At 37.6% G+C, this 21,727-nt stretch overlaps 1 protein-coding gene across 2 annotated transcripts in view; it reads right to left on the bottom strand.

Moving 5' to 3' along the window:
- The window catches only part of PLCXD3 (phosphatidylinositol specific phospholipase C X domain containing 3), a 434,729-nt gene that overhangs the window by 6,921 nt on the left and 406,081 nt on the right, over window positions 1–21,727 (bottom strand). The window lies entirely within an intron of this gene.

Here is a 21,727-nt window from a genome sequence, read left to right as displayed (position 1 = left end):
TCAATTTTATGGATACGGAACCCTAGGATATGGAAGGATGACTGTAGTCACTACCTTGGTCCACATTGGACTCTATCTTTGGAGATCCAGATGCCGTGAGAATTTATAGAGAAGCTTCTCCACTAAGAGAACAACATTCTTGCACTCATATTCTAGTTTGGTATGGTGTGATTGCAAACCCTGCAAAGCTATGGGGTAGTGAGGTCAGAGATGCATACATGCACTTAGCAAACATTTATAATGAACCCACTATTTTCAGCAAATATGCTGGATATTGTAAATAGATGTAAGGGCAAAACTCCCCGCATTTGACAAGTGCATGGTTTGGTGGTGGGCAGGTGGACAAGGAAGAAAACTTTAATACTGTATAGCACAATCAATGCTCATCCTCTAAACATATTTACTGATCACCTCTTCTATTCCAGACACCCTTGAAGGCACTTGGAAAACTTGAGTGAACAAAGCAGATAAAAGTATCCACCTGTGTGGAGCTTACAGTCTAATAAGGAAAGACAAACGATGACTAATAATCATAAATTAATTATATCATTTGATAGGAAGGAATAAGTGCTATTAAAACGCAGCAAAAAAAGGAGGATTTGGAGTGCATAGATAGAGAGGTGTGGAGCAGATTGCAACTTAAAATAGGTGCTTACGCAGGTCCATTGACAAGCGGACATTTGTGCGAGGGTTTGAAGGAGACAAGGGAGTTGTCATGTAGAAAGCTAGGGAAAGCGTTTCAGTTCCTGCCATGGCCCTGAAGGGGTAGCATGCCTAAATGTGGCAAAAGAAAGAAGAAAGTATTAAAAGATGAAGTTAGAGAAATAATAAGGAAAGGGAGGCAGATGCTGTAGAGCACTGTAGGCTATTATAAGGGTTTTGAGGTTTACTCTGAGTGAAATGGGGAGTCTTTGGAAGATCTTTAGCAGAAGAGTGTTATGATCTGACTTAATTATAAAAGATGATTCATTACCATGACAGCATAGTGGAGAGTCACCTAGCCTAGCTTGCAAAGTCAGGAAAAACTTTTCAGAAGAGTGCTCCCTGAATGTTGAGAGATTAGGAAGATTTAGCTGGGTAAAGGTGGGAACAGGGTGATGCAGTGCATTTTCAGACAGAAGAAATAGCATTCCTTCATTCACTGACAGGAATAGGGCGTGCTTAGGAGTAGGGCATGCAGACAGATCCAGGAGATGTTAGTAAAGATGCAATATCCTATGACAGCACATTGAAGAGAAACCACTACGACCTAAGGGAGCAGGGAGGGAGGTTGACATGAAAAAGGGATAAATGAACTGAGGTCTGAGGGATGATAGTGCAATAACAATGAAAGAGTGAGGAAATACATGTGGACATTAATTTCCTGGATGAGATGGAGGGAGAGAGAGAAGTGAGTGGGTAGAGAGACAATGATGAAATTAAGACTCTCAGAGAAGTTACAAAACTTAAGGAAGTCTTAAAAATGTTGGAGAAATAAGAAGGAACCAGATTATAGAGGGCTTTCAGAAATGTAGACCAGCTGAAAGCTGTTAACCAGGGAAATAATATGCTTAGACTTGTGATTCAGAGAGAGTGGTCTGCCTTCATTGTGAACAAATGAATGGAAGAAAGCAAGACTGGGATCAGGGCTAACAATTAGGGAGCTGTGGACGGAAGCCAGACCAGAGGTAATGGTAGCTTACATCTCAGTGGCCACAATAGATATATTTGAAAGGAACTGAGGAGATAAAATGACAACATTTGACTGGTGTGGGATTGGATGTAGATGGAGAGGGAGAAAGAAGCCATGAATGATGCCTAGATTTCTAGCGGTATTCTGGCAGGTGAGCATCATTCGCTAATCTTGGAAAGATAGCACTGAAGGCTTTCCAGTGGATGTGCTAAGTTCAGTCTGAGACATGTTGACTTCGAGGTGACTTTGGGACACATGAGTTGAGATCTTAATTCACAGTTAAGTACAGTTCTGATATTCAGGACATAGAGCTGGTCAAGAGTCATCACATAGAAAGAATAGTTAGAGCTATGAGAGTGGATAAATTTACCTGGGAAGATAGTATAAAGAAGGACGAGAAGAGAAAATTTGAAAATCAACAACATGGGCAGAAAAGTTGATTCAATTAAAAAAAAGAGAGAAGTAGGCATAGAAGTAAGATGAAAATTAGGAGCATGTAGTGTCATGAAAATAAAGGAGAAAAGAAAGCCATGCTTCTTTTGGTTTGTGAGGTTGAAGCACAGAATGTAATATGTGTATCTTTCTCCAGACCTCAGAAAGTGTATCTAGTCAAACTTGACCCATCCAGGCAAAACTGAATCAACTGCCTTGGACTACATTCATCCTGTGGGTAATACCTTAAAAATTCTGATCCACATTTTTCAGCATACAGATAGAGGAGGACCCAAGTGCTTCTAAAAGAGCATAACATCGATTTAAAAGGTCCATTGCCTTCAGAAAATAGACTGGCAGTGGAGAAATTTGGTCTTCACAACAACAGCTTCAGAAGAGAATTCTATCTTGAAATGAAAAATCTGGATCCCTAGAGCACAGACACAAGTGTATTCAAGTTCATTAGAAAGACAGATGCCGTGGCAATGTGTGTGCAGCCACTTGGGTTTGAATTCCATTACTTTCTCTTCTGGACTTGCTAGGGCAGATGGTTATATCTCTGTTGTGAATATAGTATCACCTCGGCATTTTAGAAAAAGCAGACACTCTTTGGAAAAAGTATCAGAACGAGTGCATTTCCTGGGAAGAATAGTTCTCTAGCAGATATACTCACCTTGAGAGGTGAGAGGGCGCGTAGAGAAGAGAGATGCTGAGGCCAGTGCTGACTCTGTATTAAGTTTAACCAAGTAGCTGGCCTACCAGATCCCTAGGGGACTAGGTTTTGGGAGGCTCCTGAGCAACAGAACCCCCATTTTAGAACCATGACCATCACAGAAAGAGATACTCCGATGCCCACTACTGCTCTAAGACTGAAATTCCTGGGCCTGAATTTAGAACAACTAATTGTTATCCCCATAGAGAGATGTTAGGAGAATATGAGTGCTCTTCTCTGTTTCTCTATAAAGCAGATTGCTTTGAGCATTGTTGAAATATCATTTTGGAATAGCTTTTAGTCCTCAGGTGAAATAGGAGTTTTACATTTAAATGCCGTTTCTCTGAGTCATGGGAATATTTCTCTTTTTCTGTTCAGATATAGTTTTGTAAAGTCAGTATGATACCAAAGACAAAAGAAGCAATAACACCAAGTTGAATACGAAATACTCAGACAGACTTAAGTAGAATTATGTTAAACAAAAAGACCCAGTGTAGTGGATTAAAATTAGCAAATGCTACTGAAGTTATGATGATTATTTAGAGTGGCATTTCTTAAACTTTTAAAATTATTTCCCCCTTATGGAGCCTTTTAAAATACTTTTTCCCTCCTCACCCTCCTTCTCAATAAAATTTTTATACCACAGATAGACTCTAAATATGTTTATAAGTTGTTTGTATATACCTGTGCTTTTTATGTAAAAAGAGTAAATTTTTTATTTGCCCTCCTGAGAATCAATTTTTATATTAGGTAATTAGAGTACATTGAAAAGCCTACTCTGGTGGTAATAAAGTATTGTCTCAGTGTAATAATTTTCATGGTATGAGACAAACTGGTTAACAAAGACCTACTGTATAGCACAGGGAGCTCTACTCAATATTCTGTAATGACCTATATGGGAAAAGAATGTAAAAATGAGTGGATATATGTACACGTATAACTGAATCACTTTTCTGTACACCTGAAACTAGCACAACATTGTTAATCAACCATACTCCAATATAAAATTTTTTTTTAATTTTTAAAAAATTAAAAAGAAAAACTGGTTTAACTTTAATTTTTAAAAATCACCCATTCACTCATTCAACAAAGATATACTGTATCTGTGGAAGACAGCGTTCTAGGTGTAGCTCCCTAGAGCCATTTTGGGGTTCAGACCTTCCTCACCTCTCTCCAAGAAACGCTGCCACAGCCCTGCCACCAAACTGTTTTTTTGTGCCTTTTCTACACTACAGTCACAACACTCTTTCTCTCAACCAAATGCATTATTCTTCTACATGAACACTGCAAAGTCTTCTCTCACCTACAAGATACATAGGCTCTTGATCAGTATATATGAGTCTCTCCATCCTCCCTCACGCATCCACCACACACACCTCTCTTCAGCTGCATTTGTTGCTACTTCCTACATGCTAATTTTTTCTCTAGTAATACTGAAATGCTTATGTTTTCTCCCAAACATACCCTGTGGTTTCATGCCTCTTTTTTTTTTTTTTTCAGGACTTCTCTCTATATGAAATACCATTCATTCTTTCAGTACCCTTCTTGGTCTAGTTTCTGCTTGCCCTTCAAGACTTGGCTCAGGCAGCATCTCCATCCCTCAAGTCCAAATCTGGGTGAAGAACTCTTTTCTTGATGCTTTATCTCCTTAAGCACAGTTCTGTAACTACACACTGCACATGGCATTCAGATTTTCCACTTCCATGCCTATTTCTATCAGCACCTGCACACTTTTCAAAAAACAAAAATCATATCATAGGCATCGAAATATCCCCTGTACTTACCACAATCCCTGGGACCCAAAAGGAAAATAGCACATTTATTGAACTCAAATGTTACCTAGAAATACTGGTCTCAGCTGTCTCAAAGTCTAACAAGTAAAATGGATGTAAACCAACCATGACAATACAATATGGCACAACACACATGGGCATAGGATTCTATGGGAGCGTGTAGGTAAAATAATTTATTTCACTTGGGAGAAATTATGGAGAAATTTAAGGAGCATGTCACAAAATAGGTGACATATGAGCTTGGTCAAGACTTTTTAGATAAAAAAGAAGAAAGTATTTCAAGAAAAGGGAACAGCACATCCAATAGAATATGGGCTGTATAGTAGATCTCCAGAACTTATTTATCTCGTATAACAGAAACTTTGTACACGTTAATCATCACCTCCCCATTTCTCCCTCTCTCCAGCCCCTGTGAACACCATTCTATTCTCTGCTTCTACAAGTTTGACTGTTTTTGATTCCACATATAACTGAGATCACATAGTATTTGTCTTTCTCTGTCTGGCTTATTTCACTTAGCATAATGCCCTCCTAACAAAACTGTACTGTATACTAAGATTTGCTAAGAGGGTAGATCCTATGTTAAGTGCTCTTACCACAGACACACATAAAAAAATAATAAAGGGGGCAGGAGGAAACTTTGGGAGGTGATGAATATATTTATAGCCTTGATGGTGATGGTTTCATGGGTATATACCTATCTCCAGACTCATCGAGTTGTATACATTAAAAATGTACAGCATTTTATATGTCAGACCTCAATAAAGTGTTTTTTTAAAAAAAGCATATGGTCATGAAAGAGAGGACATGATTAGGAAAGACAAGGTGACCAGAGAGTAGGCGCCATGGAGGTGTGGGGACACTAGGGGGACTGACTGGAGTAGGGGAGGAACAGCAATGTGTTTGGGCCAGATTGTTAACGCCTCCTTTGACAACCTGTGAAGTCAGAGCTTCCCTTTATATGCACTTAGGTTTGCTGTTGATTTCGTCCAAAGAAGAGTTCTTCAATTTTCCCATGCAATGAAGAATCTAATATTAATTCCATACAAAGTCTATCATATAATGACACTGAAACTTGTATTCTCTTCACTTATAAATAAAGAGCTTAGGAAGTTCCCTTTGGAAGTTCTCAGATTGCTACGAGATCCTAAAAAGCCCTCATTCATTCATTCATTCATTCATTCATTTTTTCATATTAGTTCCACCTTTATAAGCAAAGTTGCTAGCAGAAATTTGAAGAGCATTCACTAATATTATGAAGGAAAATATTTCTTAGTGAAATTATGTAGTCTGAAGAGATTACTAAATTCTCTTTGAATTTGTATATTAATATTTTAGTATCTATTTATGGAATAGTCTCCTTTGGTCTCCTATAGTCACATAGAAAGATGTGACTAAACAGATACTGCAATGTTGTCTTTTAAATGCCCCTCTTTTTTCTGAATCTCTCATTTTCAGATGCTGGATTTACAGTGTGGATTTAGACTGTTTATTCACAAGACCTCACTGACTACCAGGAGAATCATTTCAAGATAAAGAAAAATTTAAATAAAATCCTAGCACTAGTGTCAAATCTGGAGCCAGACTGTTTCTGCTCAAGTCTCAGCACCAGCATTAATTATGAGCAAGTTAGTTAACACTCTAAGCCTCAGTTTTACCATCTATCACATTAGCATATTAATGAGGATTAAAGTGCTTAGATGAGTGCCTGGCTCTCTGTGAGTGGTAATGTACTGAATATCCGCTGAGTGACAGCCCAGGCAATGCCCTGCTCCAGAGTCTCAAAGAAGGAAGGCAGCAGGGAATTCTGAGGGCAACACCCAGCCATAATACAGTTGTGATGTAAAAATGAGCCTGCGGGATTTCTTTCCAACCTTCACAATTTCCAATCAATGATAGAAAGTGGGTGGGGGAGGTGTCCTTGTGTATAAGGGCAAGACTGGCAATGAAGCTTTAGGGAAATATCCTTGGAAGGGTTTTCTTTGGGGGCACATAATTGGGGCAAACGTCCAAATATGCTTTTCCCATCATAGATTCTAACTTAAGTTAGCAAAAGAGCAGGTCCAGAACCAAAATTTGGTACATGAAACCTCAAAGCCCTTCTCCGGAATATGGAGCTCTCCTGAGGAAAGGCATCTTCAAACAGTTTGCAGGCTTCTTAGAGGAGAAACAGGCAAATCTACAGGAATCAGAAAACCTTCCTCCAAGGAAGCAACAGGAGGGCAGCGATGTGGAAGCCAGAGGTCTTCTGATGTTCTAGTTTTGAGAAACAATTTTGCAAAGATTTAAAGGAAAAGATTTAGGAATTGGAAGTGCTGAGTTCAGTAACCCTCAGTGTGCTGACCCTGACTTATTAATTCATGTCAGTCTCCTACTTAGGATGCTTCAATCACCCCTCACTGCTTTTAGCATAAAGATTAAAATTCTTAACTGGTCTATAGGCTCTGAACAGCAGCCACTAGCTGCTCCTCCAGTTTCATCTCTGGTCACTCTCTCCCTCACTGAATTCTAGCCACATCCACAGTCTTGCTCATCTGGACCAGCCTAATTTTCCTCAGGGAACCATTGTAAGGGCCGTTGTTTGTTTGCTGGTTTTTTTTTTTTTTTTCATCAAGAATACCTCATCTTCCCTGCCCCTTCACTTGACCAACTCACTCACTTTTCTTTCAGGTGATAGTTTAAATGTCACTTCTTCAAAACACTAGTCAGAATTGTAATTATATTTACATGTTTGATCAGCACCTGCCCCCTATCTAGACAGCAGTGGCTTTGAGGACAAAGACTGTCTGTTTTCTCATTGTTGGAGCCCAAAGGCTCAGCATAGCACTTGGCATAGACTGAGTACTCAATAAATTTGTATTGAATAACTAGATTTTATTTTTAGAAACAAAGGGTTGATTTTTAGAATAAAAGTGCATGCAATAACATAATTCATGGAAAGACTGCTCAGTTTTCCTCACTGTGGCTATTGCCACAGATTTTAGTTTGTGAATTCACTGCTATTTTGCTGAACAAAAGTCTTTTAAAAATTAACTTGAAGGATTTTAACTTTTCTGTACTTGGCAGGTCTTACTGGCAAATTTCCAAATTGAACAGTCAACTTGCAAAATGACTTTTCCTTCATTATATGTAAAGTGTCCTGAGAGTCTGTGTTAATAATGACAATAGTAGTCATCATCTTTCTAAGAATAAAGTTTATTAGCATTAAACTTAATTAAACAGATTTCTTTATTTACTATCAATTTATTATTAATTATCATTACCTATCATTTAATTAGAATTAAATTTATTAGGAACCCATGTCAAATTCATATTCAAGTGTGTGTGTGTATACATAATACTTTTACAACAAATGCATTTTATATATGCTACTTCTCTAAATTCTCTAAACTGTTGTATTTTGTGGTTATGAATGAACAATGTGGATAATAAAACACTTGAATCTTTCAGTGAATTTTATTTGAATATATTTAATTTTCAATGAAATGTTTCTTTTGTTGAACAAAATAGAATCTTTAAATTAAATTAATTTTTACAGAGCTCTCTGATGCCCTTGGAAATAAAGATTACAATGAAAATGTCAGAGCCTTGTTACTGCCTTTCTCAAACCCAGCCTCTCCTGAGAAACGGAGTCTTCACTGGTCTGTAAAATTTAAAATAATGATCACAGGTCTTTCTTCCCTTGGGCAACTGAGTCACTCAGGACCAACTAATTCAACTCAAGTCTGCCATATTTAAAATGTGATTTCCTGTCAATCTGGTCATTTCTGAAGGCTTAGAAATTTCACTTGAAAATGTAAAGGAGAGAAAGATGAAACAAAAAGAAACTTTCCCAAAAGGTTGGCATTTCATGCACTGAATCATATAGTGATAAAAGGCAGGCCTTTGCATCTGTAGGTTTAAACCCCAGAAAGGGCTTCAAAATAACTTCAGGCAGACAGATGGATGTATCTCAGAGATTGTAACTTGCATGAAGACAAGGCTTACCATTTTTTGCTAAACCTGTTTCTGCTTAGAAAGGAGCATATCTGATTTATGCCTGATAAAAATAACTCATTTTTCGAAAAAAAACCTTTTCCCCCTAAAATTGCACTCAGAGAAAGAATGAAGTCATGTGAATGATCTGCAAAACAAATGGCCTAAAATCAACTCTAGAGATTTTAAAGGACTTGGGTTTTCTTGAATAAGAGACTAAAGTCCTCCCAAGTCTTCCTATGACAAGCGCTATGTACTTTCAGAACTAAATCACCACAACTATTTAGATGTAAAACAGATAATAATGAAAGTTACAACTAAACATATAGCTGATTTGAATTTTTCCCTCTGTGGCCATGAAAGGAAAAAATCCCTCTCTCCTTAACCTTCCCAGATTCTCTGCTCAAATCAAGTTCAAACTCCATCTGCACCTTGATAAAGACATCTGTTCAATGCATATTTATAAAGCACCTCTTATGTGCTACATATTATTCTGTGTGCTGAGGACACCAGGGTGCTCAGAAAGAGACCCAGCCCTTGCCCTCTTGGTCCATACCCTCTAGTTGGGGGGAGAGAGATTTATTAAAAACAAACAAAAAGCACCACTTATTGAAGAGGCTGTCTTTTCTCCACTGTATATTCTTGCCCCCTTTATCAAAGATAAGGTGACCATACGTGCATGGGTTTATTTCTGGGCTTTCTATCCTGTTCCATCGATCTATATTTCTGTTTTTGTACCAGTACCATACTGTCTTGATTACTGTAGCTTTGTAGTATAGTCTGAAGTCAGGGAGTCTGATTCCTCCAGCTCCGTTTTTCTTTCTCAAGATTGCTTTGGCTACTTGGGGTCTTTTGTGTTTCCATACAAATACCCTGAGAAAACCATAATTCAAAAAGAGTCCTGTACCACAATGTTTATTGCAGTACTATTTACAATAGCCAGAACATGGAAGCACCCTAAGTGTCCATTGACAGATGAATGGATAAAGAAGATGTGGCACAATATACAACGGAATATTACTCAGCCATAAAAAGAAACAAAATTGAGTTATTTGTAGTGAGGTGGATGGACTTAGAGTCTGTCATACAGAGTGAAGTAAGTCAGAAAGAGAAAAACAAATATGGTATGCTAACACATATATATGGGATCTAAAAAAGAAAAAATGGTTCTGAAGAACATAGGGCCAGGACAGGAATAAAGATGCAGACATAGAGAATGGACTTGAGGACACAGGGAGGGGGAAGGGTAAGCTGGGACAAAGTGAGAGAGTGGCATTGACATATATACACTACCAAATATAAAATAGATAGCTAGTGGGAAGCAGCCACATAGCACAGGGAGATCAGCTCAGTGCTTTGTGACCACCTAGCAGGGTGGGATAGGGAGGGTTGGGGGGAGACGCAAGAGGGAGAGGATATGGGGATATATATATACATATAGCTGATTCACTTTGTTATACAGCAGAAACTAGCACAACATTGTAAAGCAATTATACTCAAATAAAGATGTTAAAAAAAAAAAGACTATGTAAAGTAAAAACAAAAAGAAACAACAAATAAACAAAAACTACCAAGTCAAATGGATTGGTGTTGAGAGAAATTTCAGTTCTGGTCCTGACTATAGTAATGTCTTTTATTGTGTTTTATAATCTTGCATAAATTATATTAACGCTGTGAGTCCCAATTTTTCCTAGTTGGAAAATTAGGTGTGACAACACTTGGGGTAGACACCCCCGCACAAGGTGATGATCTCTATGTGGGTACTATTCAGATATGTAAGGTCGGGGTTGTTCATAACAACTCGGCCACAGCCATGAGGGCTGACATGCTCCAGGGGCCGCAAGATAAGGACACAAGAGCCACTGTCACACCAGGAATATCGGGGGACTGACTGACCCTCGCCTTCACCCTAACTATCCTAGCCACCTTCAGTTTTCAAAGGGACAGATTCCAAGTTCTCAAGAAGACACGGGAACAATCCCACCTCCCTCTCATGCCTGGAAGTTTGTTAGTTTAGTTTAGCTTTGTGTTTGTTTAACAAAAAGTAATGCAGTCAAATCAAAGCAAAAGACACCATCTGTTTCCTTTGATGATGGCAAAAGTAGCCCTTTTCATTGTGGCATGGAAGAAAACCATCAAAAATCCATTTTCAATTAAAATAAGATCATATAAACTGCAAGAAGAATGGTGTTTAGAGTTCATAAAATGTGCTGTGTCCTCAGGCCCATCATTCCCTTCAGCCCCTGCTTCAGAATAAGCCATAAACCCTGCCAGGAGACAGAATATGAGCAGTAAGCCCTCGATGGGGCCTCCGGCTGCGCAGGGACTATTCTGTCTGCTGATTTTCTAAGGGAGAGAAGGAAGAAAGAAAGCTTCGTACATTCTAAACAAAGAGACCCTTCAGTGTATTAATAAGATTTAGACTGCCAATGAGGCAGACAGTGGGTTTTCTTTCAAGGGTAGAGTCTCAAAATAATGAACACTTCTGTATGGGATCAAGTGTTCTCGCCTCACAGTCTCTTCCTCAGTACCAAGTAGCCCCTCACTCAGGACAAATGCTCTGGGAATCTGGGGACTCAAAGCTCAGAAGCAATTTACTTTACTCAAAGCGTACAGCTTCTATCTGCTGGCACCTGCCTGTCCTTTCTCCTCTTTGGAAAGATTTCCATTTGCAGAGAAAGAGCTGCTGCTCACCTGTGCAGAAAGGAAGTTTTAACATTTCTGGTTTTGCCTGGAACAAACATGTCAAGGACTATCTAGGTTTATCCCTTCACTCTCAATTGTTCCTGACTTGGGAATCCTGGATCTCGGGATAGCAGAGGTAATAATGTTGAAAGTCACAAAAGAAATCAGTCACCCATGAACTGTGGTCACACAATGTAACTGAAATGCTGCTCTTCTTTACCATGGGCAGAATCATTTTATCACTTCAGGTTTAGTATTGACCATCTGTTGCTTATTGGAAGTTCTAGTGGAAATCTGCATGCTTTTAATTTTAACAATGGAGAGATAAATTATTACCTATAAAATATACATGTATTAAGAGAAGATGGTCTCTATGAGGAAAAATGGTGTAAGAGATTCTTTGTTTAAACTGAATTATAGTTTCTGTACAATATTATATAAGTTACAGGTGTACAATAAAGTGATTCACAGTTTTTAAAGGTTATACTCTACTTATAGTTATTATAAAATATTGGCTACATTCCCTGTGTTGTACTATATATCCTTGTACTTATTTTATACACAGTAGTTTGTACCTCTTACTCCCCTAACCCTATATTTCCCTTCTCCCCTTACCTCTCCCCACTGGTAACCACTAGTTTGTTCTCTACATCTGTGAATCTGCTTCTTTTTTGTTTTATTCACTAGTTTGTTGTATTTTTTAGGTTCCACATGTAAGTGAAATCATACAGTATTTGTCATTCTCTCTCTGACTTATCTCACTTAGCACAATACCCTCCAAGACCATCCATGTTGTTGCAAATGGCAAAAATTTCATTCTTTTTTATGGCTTAGTAGTATTCCATTGTATATATACCACATCTTCTTTATCCATCCATCTGTAGAGATTCTTGATGGTGAAATCCTGGGAACTATTGGTCCCCATCATGTTCATATATTCTCTCTCACTTTCAATAGATTTTATTGAGTACTAATCATGTAGCAATTGTTGGGGTGGGTACAGGGATGAGTCAGACATGGTCCTTGCCTTAATTATAGGACTAATTCTGGAAATACCTGAATTGGTACAAATAGAAATTGTTTAATTGCTCTGAATAGAGTTGCATGAAAACATTGGACAATGATGTCCATGAAGCGTCTTTTGGCCTCATGAACTAGCTGCTGGCCTCCTTCTTGGCACACATTCCAATTCCAAATGGAGATATTCCATGGAATCTTATATATTTATGAGGCTAAATAAAGACTACTCTCTAAGTACTCATAAGTTAAGTGAGTATTTATTGAGTTTTAATGGACTGCCTATAATTGATACAGGGGCAGTAGAAAGAATAAGAGCTTTAGAATTAGACAGAGCCCTATTTGAGTTACTAATAATGTGTGACTTTGGGGAAGGTTGTTTTTCACTGTAAAATGGGGATAATAATGATATGTAAATCCTAGGGTTTTTGCAAGACTAAAACAAAATAATACAAGATGGGTAGGTGGTGTAACATAGAGGTTAAGAAAGAGGACTTTGCAGCAGACTGAGTTCAAATCCTGGCACTCTCACTAATACTCGTGTAACTTTAGGCAAGTCACTTAAACTTTTCTAGCTTCAGTTTCCTCACTTGTGAAAGAGAATAAAAAGAGTGAATTAATGTGGAGATTAAATGAAATAGCATGCATAAAATTTTAACATAACACTTGTGTGGTGATAACTCAATAAATGATAGCTGCTACTCCATTCTTAGTGTTCATGCTTGAAGTGCCTAGTACATAGTAGACAGTAAATAAATGTTAGCTACCTTCATTTTTCCTACCTTTAGATTACTTGAAGGCAAGTAACTCTATGAAAAAGTTTCTCTCTATATTGATGTGTAGTGCCTGCTGTGAAGAGCTGCCCAGATTTTCCCTTCCAGATCGAGAGCACTCATCTCAATGAGTGCTAGGAATGTTGTTGGCTGTCGGCTCTCAGCTGAGTTTCTATCTATCTGAGAATTGCCCTCAGCTAAAAAGTTAGTCATGCCACTCAAGGTCACACACCCTCTCTGGGGACAACCTGCATCCAATGACTGATCTTTGGGAAGGAGTGTATGCAGGCACTTGTCTCAAGGTGGGACAACTTGGAAGGTTCATCCCAGCTCTAGAGCTTCCTGTAGGCTTGGCTAAGACCTTTGTTGTGACTGCATTACAGCCGATTCCTCCCTCTACTCAATCCTGTTCCTGTCACTCGTCCATAGCATGGATCCCAAAGGAACTCTGGAATAAAACTGCACACAACTCTCAGAGCCTTAGAGTCTATTTCTTGGGAAACCCAACCTACAAGTCTTCAATTTAGATGGCAAGAAATTCTGTGATCAGTAGACTTTCACCCACGTAGGAATCAATGGTAGCCTTTGGTAACCTTAATGAGATGAAGAAATTAAAACTACATTTCCATTTCTTAAATGCAAACAGGGTAGGTCCTACGGTGGTTTGAGGGTTTTTTTTTAAGAGGGAGAGTGGGAGAAGATCCCCTGACAAAAACTTCCTTTATGCTTAGTGCCGTGCACTATGCAGAATCATGTGGGTACCTCCACTTACTCTGGCAAAGTAGAAAGGCCACCAAGTCTAGACTACTTAGAAATAGTGACCACATAGTCTTACATTGGTCATCTGTTAGGATTCCCCTCTGGATACCATTATGCTATGAATAATGTATCAGAAGCTCAGAACATCTAAACCTACTTCTAAAAGAAACAATTGTCATGGTCACTCTAATGGGAGACATTTCCAGTCCAAATTGCCCAGCAGAAGCTGGGGGTGGCGTGGTGGCAGCGAGGTGGTATTTATTCCATCATCACAGCTTTTTCTGTATAGTACTTTGTGCAACTCCATGTCCCTGACATGCTCTTTCAAAGCTAAATGTTGTTATAGCATCCATTTCAGATGTTCAATTTTTTTTTAAAAAGTCAAATTCAGAGATTCCCCATTCCTTAGAGAAAATGTTAACATGCAGAATGAATACAAACAGAATTTAATTTGATCATAATTTCCCAGGTGCTAATGTGTCTGTGCGCCTCTGGGCCCCTGCAATCATGCATAATTATCAGGGGGTGATTTCTTTGGCCTTTTCCCCTTTAATCAGTGACAACTGCAGGTGCAAAGGGCAGAGGAACATGTCATTTGTTCTGCAAGAGAATAAGATTCATTATGCTGTTAATTCTATAATTTCCTCCTGACAGCGGTCTTACAAAGTCAGAGTCTTTTAATAGTACCAAAAGAGTGCAAAATTTTAAGTCAGTTAGTATGAGAAGAGTGCTTTCCATTGTGTTGTCTGTTGGTTATATTTTTGGGAAATCATGTTACCTGACACTTTAAAAATATTCCACTTTAGCATTCTTTGACAACATGGAAAATTCCTAGGAACTTGATAACATACAGTAAATATTGCCAAACTATATTGGTGCCATATATGTGTCTTATTTGCTAATGCATCCTCCCTCTTCCTTGTATATTTCCTCCTTGCCACATTTAGAAAAGCACCAGAGGATATCAGGTTTGAAAATGTCTCTAAGATATTTATAATCTGTGACCACATTCTCTAAAAAATGTTACCTAAACAGAGTTCCATGTTACAATGTTTCACGAGCTATTGAAAGATATTCCTAAAACAAATAAATATTCCTTTGGTTGAATAAATTTAAGTAATAGTGAAGCCTCTTTGATGTTCACAATACACATAATAGCATATTAAGCACATTGTCATATTAAGGACATTGAGATAAGTCAAGAACTTATTCCCCTGTCCTCAAACTGGTGTTTTCCAAACTTATTTGACTCAAGAATAGTCCCAAAACTATTAACACATGGGCATGCACACACAATTACACCTTTTAAATTTCTTCCTACAAACAACCAACAGACATCTAGTGGACCTAATGTTCTACAGAACACTGTTCCAGAATTATTGTTGGAAAGCATCCTTTTCAAAGACTCAACTCTGCCATATGTTTCAAGGACTGAAAATTCTCACAGCCTCCTGAGTCAGACCCTCCCATCTTAAGACTGCTTCCACTATTAGAAGGTTCTTAGGTTCCCCCAGAACAAGTTTGCTCCTCTTCAACATGATATTCCTTTAAATATTTGAAAATGATTGGGATTCTCCTACCCCACCATCTGTACCTGTCTTTCTCCATCTTAAACATCCCATTTTCTTTCCTTAGATGATTCCATTTGGAACATTTTTATTGTCCTTGTCACTCCCTTCTGAACAGTCCACTTTGTGTATATTCCCTACAAAAGAGGTACCTTTGGAAAATCATGCAATTTTCTAACTTGGGTATAGAGTATAACAGAGTATCTCCACCCTCATTCTGGGTACTATGCTTCTCTTATTATGGCCAAAGATTCTTTTGACTATTTCTCTATTCATGTTTCCCAGCCATTCCATTGTCATCTTTTCCCTGGAATTCTTTAACAGCTTCTTCTGAAGGAAGGAGGAAGGTATTAGGTGGTACCAATGGAGGGGAAGCAGCTCTCCTTCTAGAAGAGTCAACACTAGCTTGTTACCTTACACATTCTTCTTCCTCTTGAGTTCAGGGAATCTCCTCTCTGTCACCAAAAAAGGTACCAAGCATGCAGGAGGCGAAGTCCCACCAGAAATTTAAGAAGAGCCTTCAAGAGTGATCTGAGGCTGGATAGTTGCTGGAGACTAAGGAGCAGCGCAGATGAGAAATATGGAAGTTTGGATCCTCTAGGAAGTAGCCCCAGCTGGCAGCAGCAACGGTATTGTCAGGGGATGTTAAACAGCCAGGTGAGTCTCCACTGGGTTGTTTTAGAGTAAAGATAGCAATGAATACAGAGAAATCTAATTTTTTTCAAAACTTGGAATCATATATGCATGTGAATAGTTGGCCATGTAAATTATCTGCCTGCCTGATTGAGTCTGCACTTAGTGACTACAGAAGCAGGGTTTGGCAAAGTGACATGATGACAGTAATGCTGCCCTTCCTCAGGGCTGGTGCTCACTGTAGTTTTAATTAAGTCATTAATTAACTAGCTATTGATTCTAAGAGTCATTGAGCATAGAATGTGCCCTATGAAGGAGGAGCATTATTTGCAACTGTGTCTGGTTTTGTTTTAGGGCAGTGTTTGAAAATGTGGTCCTAAAAAGACACTTGCTACCCTTTTTTTTCTTGATTAAAATCTCCCTCAAATTCATCTAGAATGCAATAAAAATGACTCATAGAAAGGTGAAATAAAATACTCCCTCATGGCAGACCCTATCCAGTCCTGGATTATCTCAGGGGAGGTTTGCAGAGATAGGTCTTTAAAAGTTGTTATAGGATTGATTCTGGCTGGAATAGAAGAACAATCACTGGCCATAAAGAAGGTCAGAGGAGTCTTCAGGTGGGCACATGAAGACCTGTTGAAAATTCAGAAAAGAGGCTCTGGGGTGTGTGTGTGTGTGTGTGTGTGTGTGTGTGTGTGTGTGTGTGTGTGTGTTTTCTGGGATCTCAATTAACTTCCAAAATTCTACAGAGTCACACCTACAGTTGCATTAACTGCATGTTTTTATATAGATGCTGCTCTCTTGACATCTGTTAGCAGTACCTCTGTGAGATACTAAGAAGCAGTCTCATTCAGGGAACGCAATGGCCAGCAGGCACCACAGTCAGCCTTATATCAGGGTATTTGCCTACAACTGAATTTTGAAATTGGCTGCACACAGTGTCCTGAAAACAGATAACATGATCTTATAAAACAATTTAATTAAATAACTAATATACTAAAATATCAAAATTACCCTAGAGGCAACAAAACATATGATATATAATTGATATTTAATATCAATTACCTGAAAGTCATAAAATAATGTGAATGCCAAGAGTTCTCAGTTTCTCTGTTCTAGACTGGAAGTACAATGATAAAAGAAATGTCATGTATTCTTTTTCACTCTAGACTGGAAACTTTTCTTTCAAACAACTCGAGTCCAAATTTGAAAAGGAACCCACAAAGGGAAGTCGGTGGAGAACTAGATGGCAGCCCCTGTGATGGGCACTGTCTCTGACGGCTGTATGGGCCAGCTTCTCAACAGATTTACGAGGGAGAGGCAAGGACACAGTAGAATCTTCTCCCAAGGTGTAAAATTCTCTCTGGTAGGGAACTGTTTCAGAGGGTCAGCGCTATTTTCAAGAGAAAAAAATTAATGAATACTTTTCAACTAAAAGCTGAAATCAGCAGGAAAAGAACCTAAAGAACGTTGCTTCTAATTTTATTAGGAACTCATGTCCCACTGGAAGTCATTAAGTAGAAATCAGTTGAAAATATCTTCAAATGTGTGGCTTTTGTAGCTACTAATAATAGAATATATTTTATAACAGGTTTTATTCCTGGTATTCAGTTCTATTTTAGGGGATGAAAAGGGTCTGATATTTAAAAAACAAATGGAAACCTTTGGTAATATCCTACTGAAGTACGGCATTTCACATAAATGTAAAAGATGCTGCTCCTAAAATACTTTCTATTTTTGAATGACACTCATTACTATTTCCATAATGGTCCATAATGATGATTTACTTTTCTCAGCTACATTATGTTATTATATCTAGTAGAACTGAGTGGAAAAGAAAATCAGTAAGATTGACTTGAGAATTGTGAATCTTTGATTCTAAACCTGGGTCTGCTACTACGGGCTACCCATGGAAGACAACAGCATCAATTTCACATCTCTAGACTGCTACATCAGTGTCCATATGGACATCATTCTTCCTGACTACGAAAAAGTCACTCTTGAAACCAAGACTGCAACCCTACTTAAACCATGTGTGCAAGTCACTGACCCTCTCTGTGCAATATACAGAATGGAAATATATCACTCCGACTCAGGGTTATTGGGAAGCTCAGATATAATTATGACTGTGAACACTCTTGAAAATTGCAACGTGCCTTACAAATTTAATTTGTTCCAATTAAACGAATTATGTGGAATTATGTAAACTGGAAATCCTCCTGCCCTCAGCTGAATTTTTCACTTGTAAAAGGGTTGGATTGCCATTGGGTTTTCCATGTTTATTCATCCAACCTGCCTTGGCTATACATCATTCTTTTTACATTATTAGAGGTCATAAAGAGTGGTGGAAAATAGTCAAGGTCATGGCAGAAAGTGAGTTTCTATCACTCTGTATTTTTACATTTCTTGGAGTCTTCCCCATGTTGCTATTCTCAAATGACTTGAATCTAAAACAAAGTTGGAGTCATCTAGTACTAGTACCTATAGGTTATAAACTGATATTCCAGCTTGCTGCTTTGGGACCAAACAACTCAACTGGGTGGCAAAGGAGTACATTTTTAGTCATGTTTTCTTGCTCAAGATAGTCCACAGCTCCTCTCAATTGGAGTTTCTACCATCCACAAGAAGGCTTTCTTCCAATTGTAATAAATGAGACGATTATGGGGCTGAGGTCTCCTGTCTTCTCATCTATCTACTCAAGAATAAATCTAGGTAGTCTGGAAGGGATCTGTCCATTTTGTAAATGAGCACAGCAGCAAGCAGATGTGATTTTGAGGGCACCATCCCTTACAGGGTAATCCATATATCCTCCACTTGATCAAGCCATGGTAACATCAGCTTGAGCAGAGTATTTCACTTTGGGATCATTCTGGCTAATGATGCCATAGTTTTCTATTTGCTCCTGTGAAACCAAATACTACTGCCCTTCAGGCACTGTGCTAGGCAATGGAGGCACTGCTCCAGGTGTTGAAGAGTGAGCTCAGAAGTGTATGTGAAGATGAGACCTTAAAGTTTCTAGTTTAAACCAAACACTAGAACATAAACTCAGGAAATGGCCCTAGTTTCACCATCTGTGCAGTAGTTAGGTGTTATTAACTCTGTCCACCAAACTCCTTAATGGTGGCACAAAAAGTTTGGTAAAAGATTTGGTAAAACTCAAAGAGTTTGAGCCAAAAGGCAGCTTGATGATTTAAGACAAAGGTTCACAAACTATATTTTATTGAACATACAAAATAAGATGTCCAGAATGCTTTGTAAATTTAATGTCAATATTCTATTATCAACTTCAGCATCTCATTCTTGTCTCTGTTTAATATATCAATAGTCACCAGCAACTGTGATGGGAAAAATTTCAAAAGAGAAGCAAAACACCCTAGTGCAGGAAAAATGTAAAACAATAGGAAAGAAGGAGCTGATTCAGTCCAAAATTCACATATATAAGATTTTGTAATCTACTTAGTTATTTCAATAAGCTGATATCCTTGCTTCAAATAAAGAAAAATATGAGCAATGGTGTTCCCCGCTTCTGGCGTTTTTTGCATTTCACCTAAGAAGGATAACATCTGGACAAAGCTAAGGATAGTGGTGGATGACTGGGTGGGTCCTAGAAGTCGTCATGTCCTTAGAACTGAACATATGACAGCTTCAAAGACCTATACTTACCTGAATGTGAGTATAGAGTGAAAATGGATATTCTTTTCATTAGAAGCACGTAAAAGTTTAATGGTAACTCATTACCATCAACACGCTTGTGCTATCAAAGCTGCTTCAACTTCACACAAGCTGTAGGATCCTTAGAGTTAAACCAGGTAGCTCTATCTTTTTCTGCCCTGGGTCCTTCACATACTGAGCTTCTAAGGGTATGGTACGTGGAGACTACGCAATACACCACAATGATACAGGGAAATTGGACTAAAGATATTAAAAACATGTTTTTTCCTTCGAACAGAGGGACTATCTTTTATTATGCAATCTGAAGACTTTAAGTTTATTTGAAATCTATTGCTTTGCTTCAAAAATCTTTTATATAAACAGAAAAAACATCCAAAGCCAAAACAAAATATCTCCAAGTATCCAAATGAATGTTTTGAAAATGAATTACCATTAGGCAAAGGAAAATTAACTTTGTTTATATACAAAGTGCCTTCCTTTTGGCTAAAATAAATGGTCAATTCAGTTCCAAAGTCAAAATATCTAACCCCAGTAGGTGGTTCTATGTTGGACTACCACAAACATCACTAAACTCAGTGTGTAGTTACAGCCTGATCGTTGGATTGACATAATTTAAAACCATAACACATGTCTAGACTGAATATATTTTTATTCACAATGAAAATCCAATATGCTTAAACCTGGAGAAAATAATGACTTTAGCTAATAGTGTATTCTGACATTTTTCTTAATGAAAATCTTAATGAAAATGATCTTAATGAAAATGTTCTTAATGAAAATGATCTTAATGAAAAGTTTTTCAAGGTCAAGTCACAGTCATATTAAAGCATTTTCCCCTAAAGCCCAAGTTTATATACGTTATACACAAGGCAAACATTTTAATTGTGTTATTTACTTGCTCGAGCTGAACTGGATGATTCTTCTGTTTGAAAAATTCTTTTTTACACCTCAGGCATCTATTTCAATTTCAGATGAGTAACAACAAACTGTATTGCTTTTTTACTATCTTGTATTTGTTCTAAGTTTTAAATGGCGTCTATGGTTCTCCATTTGCCGTAGAACATTATCTTGGAGTGAAGAAATAATCTTTCTAAATTGATATTTTGAATTAATGGGCATGTTGAAAAGGAATGATTTCAGACAGACTTCTAAAACATGAATAATAAATTGGTCATAAAGGGCAAGAATTAAGCTGGCATTTAGAATCATCTCCATGAACACAGGATAGAAGAAGGCAAAAGGTAGTCTGTCCAATAGCTTACTGACATATTTGACTGAAAGAATAAGTGCCAAGTCAACCATCAAGAAGTGCAACTTATTTTTAGAAAGGGTAGAATTAAATCTGAAATTAAGATTTCAGATTTCTTCAGCTCTTATTCAAGAAAAAGTAGGACTTTTTATATTTGTCAGTTTCTTTTTCTACAGCAAAATGAAAATATAAACTCCAAATGACCAAATCATCAATTGAAGAAATATTTGAATCTAAAATGAAAAATCTATTTCCATTTTGTCACTTAAAATATTTTTGTTTTAAGTTTTATACTCAGCATACCTCTCATTAATTTTCTCTTATGACTTAATTTTAACTCATCAGTTTGCCTAGAAATTATTTTAGATGAAAAATATATAAATGTAACTGATGCCCATGACTCACATCAATTAACAGTAAATCATTAATGTAAAAGAAATTACTATCGATTCCTAAAAATTAAAATTCTTAAGTTCCTGTTGGAAAATTTTCAGCTTAAGATTGCAACCTATGTTAGATACCATTTAGGAAAAGCTTCCTAATTCATTCAGAGTAAGGCATGTGTTAAAAATCATAATTTTATTTTACTTCACATAATTGAAAATTATATTTGTATTGCATTAAACTAATATATTTATCCATTCATTCATTTACTTACATATGTATTGCCTACCTACCCTGGGCTCCAGGGACTGGGGAATTAATGGTGAAAAAAAAATTCATTCTCTACTCTCACATAACTCACAATTTAGTGGTGGGTGTGTGTGTGTGCAGGCATTAACAA

Source organism: Balaenoptera physalus (assembly GCF_965194825.1).
Source record: "Balaenoptera physalus genome assembly, chromosome: 3".
In the NCBI taxonomy this organism is placed as follows: Eukaryota; Metazoa; Chordata; class Mammalia; order Artiodactyla; family Balaenopteridae; genus Balaenoptera; species Balaenoptera physalus.
This window is presented reverse-complemented; position numbering and strand designations above follow the sequence as displayed.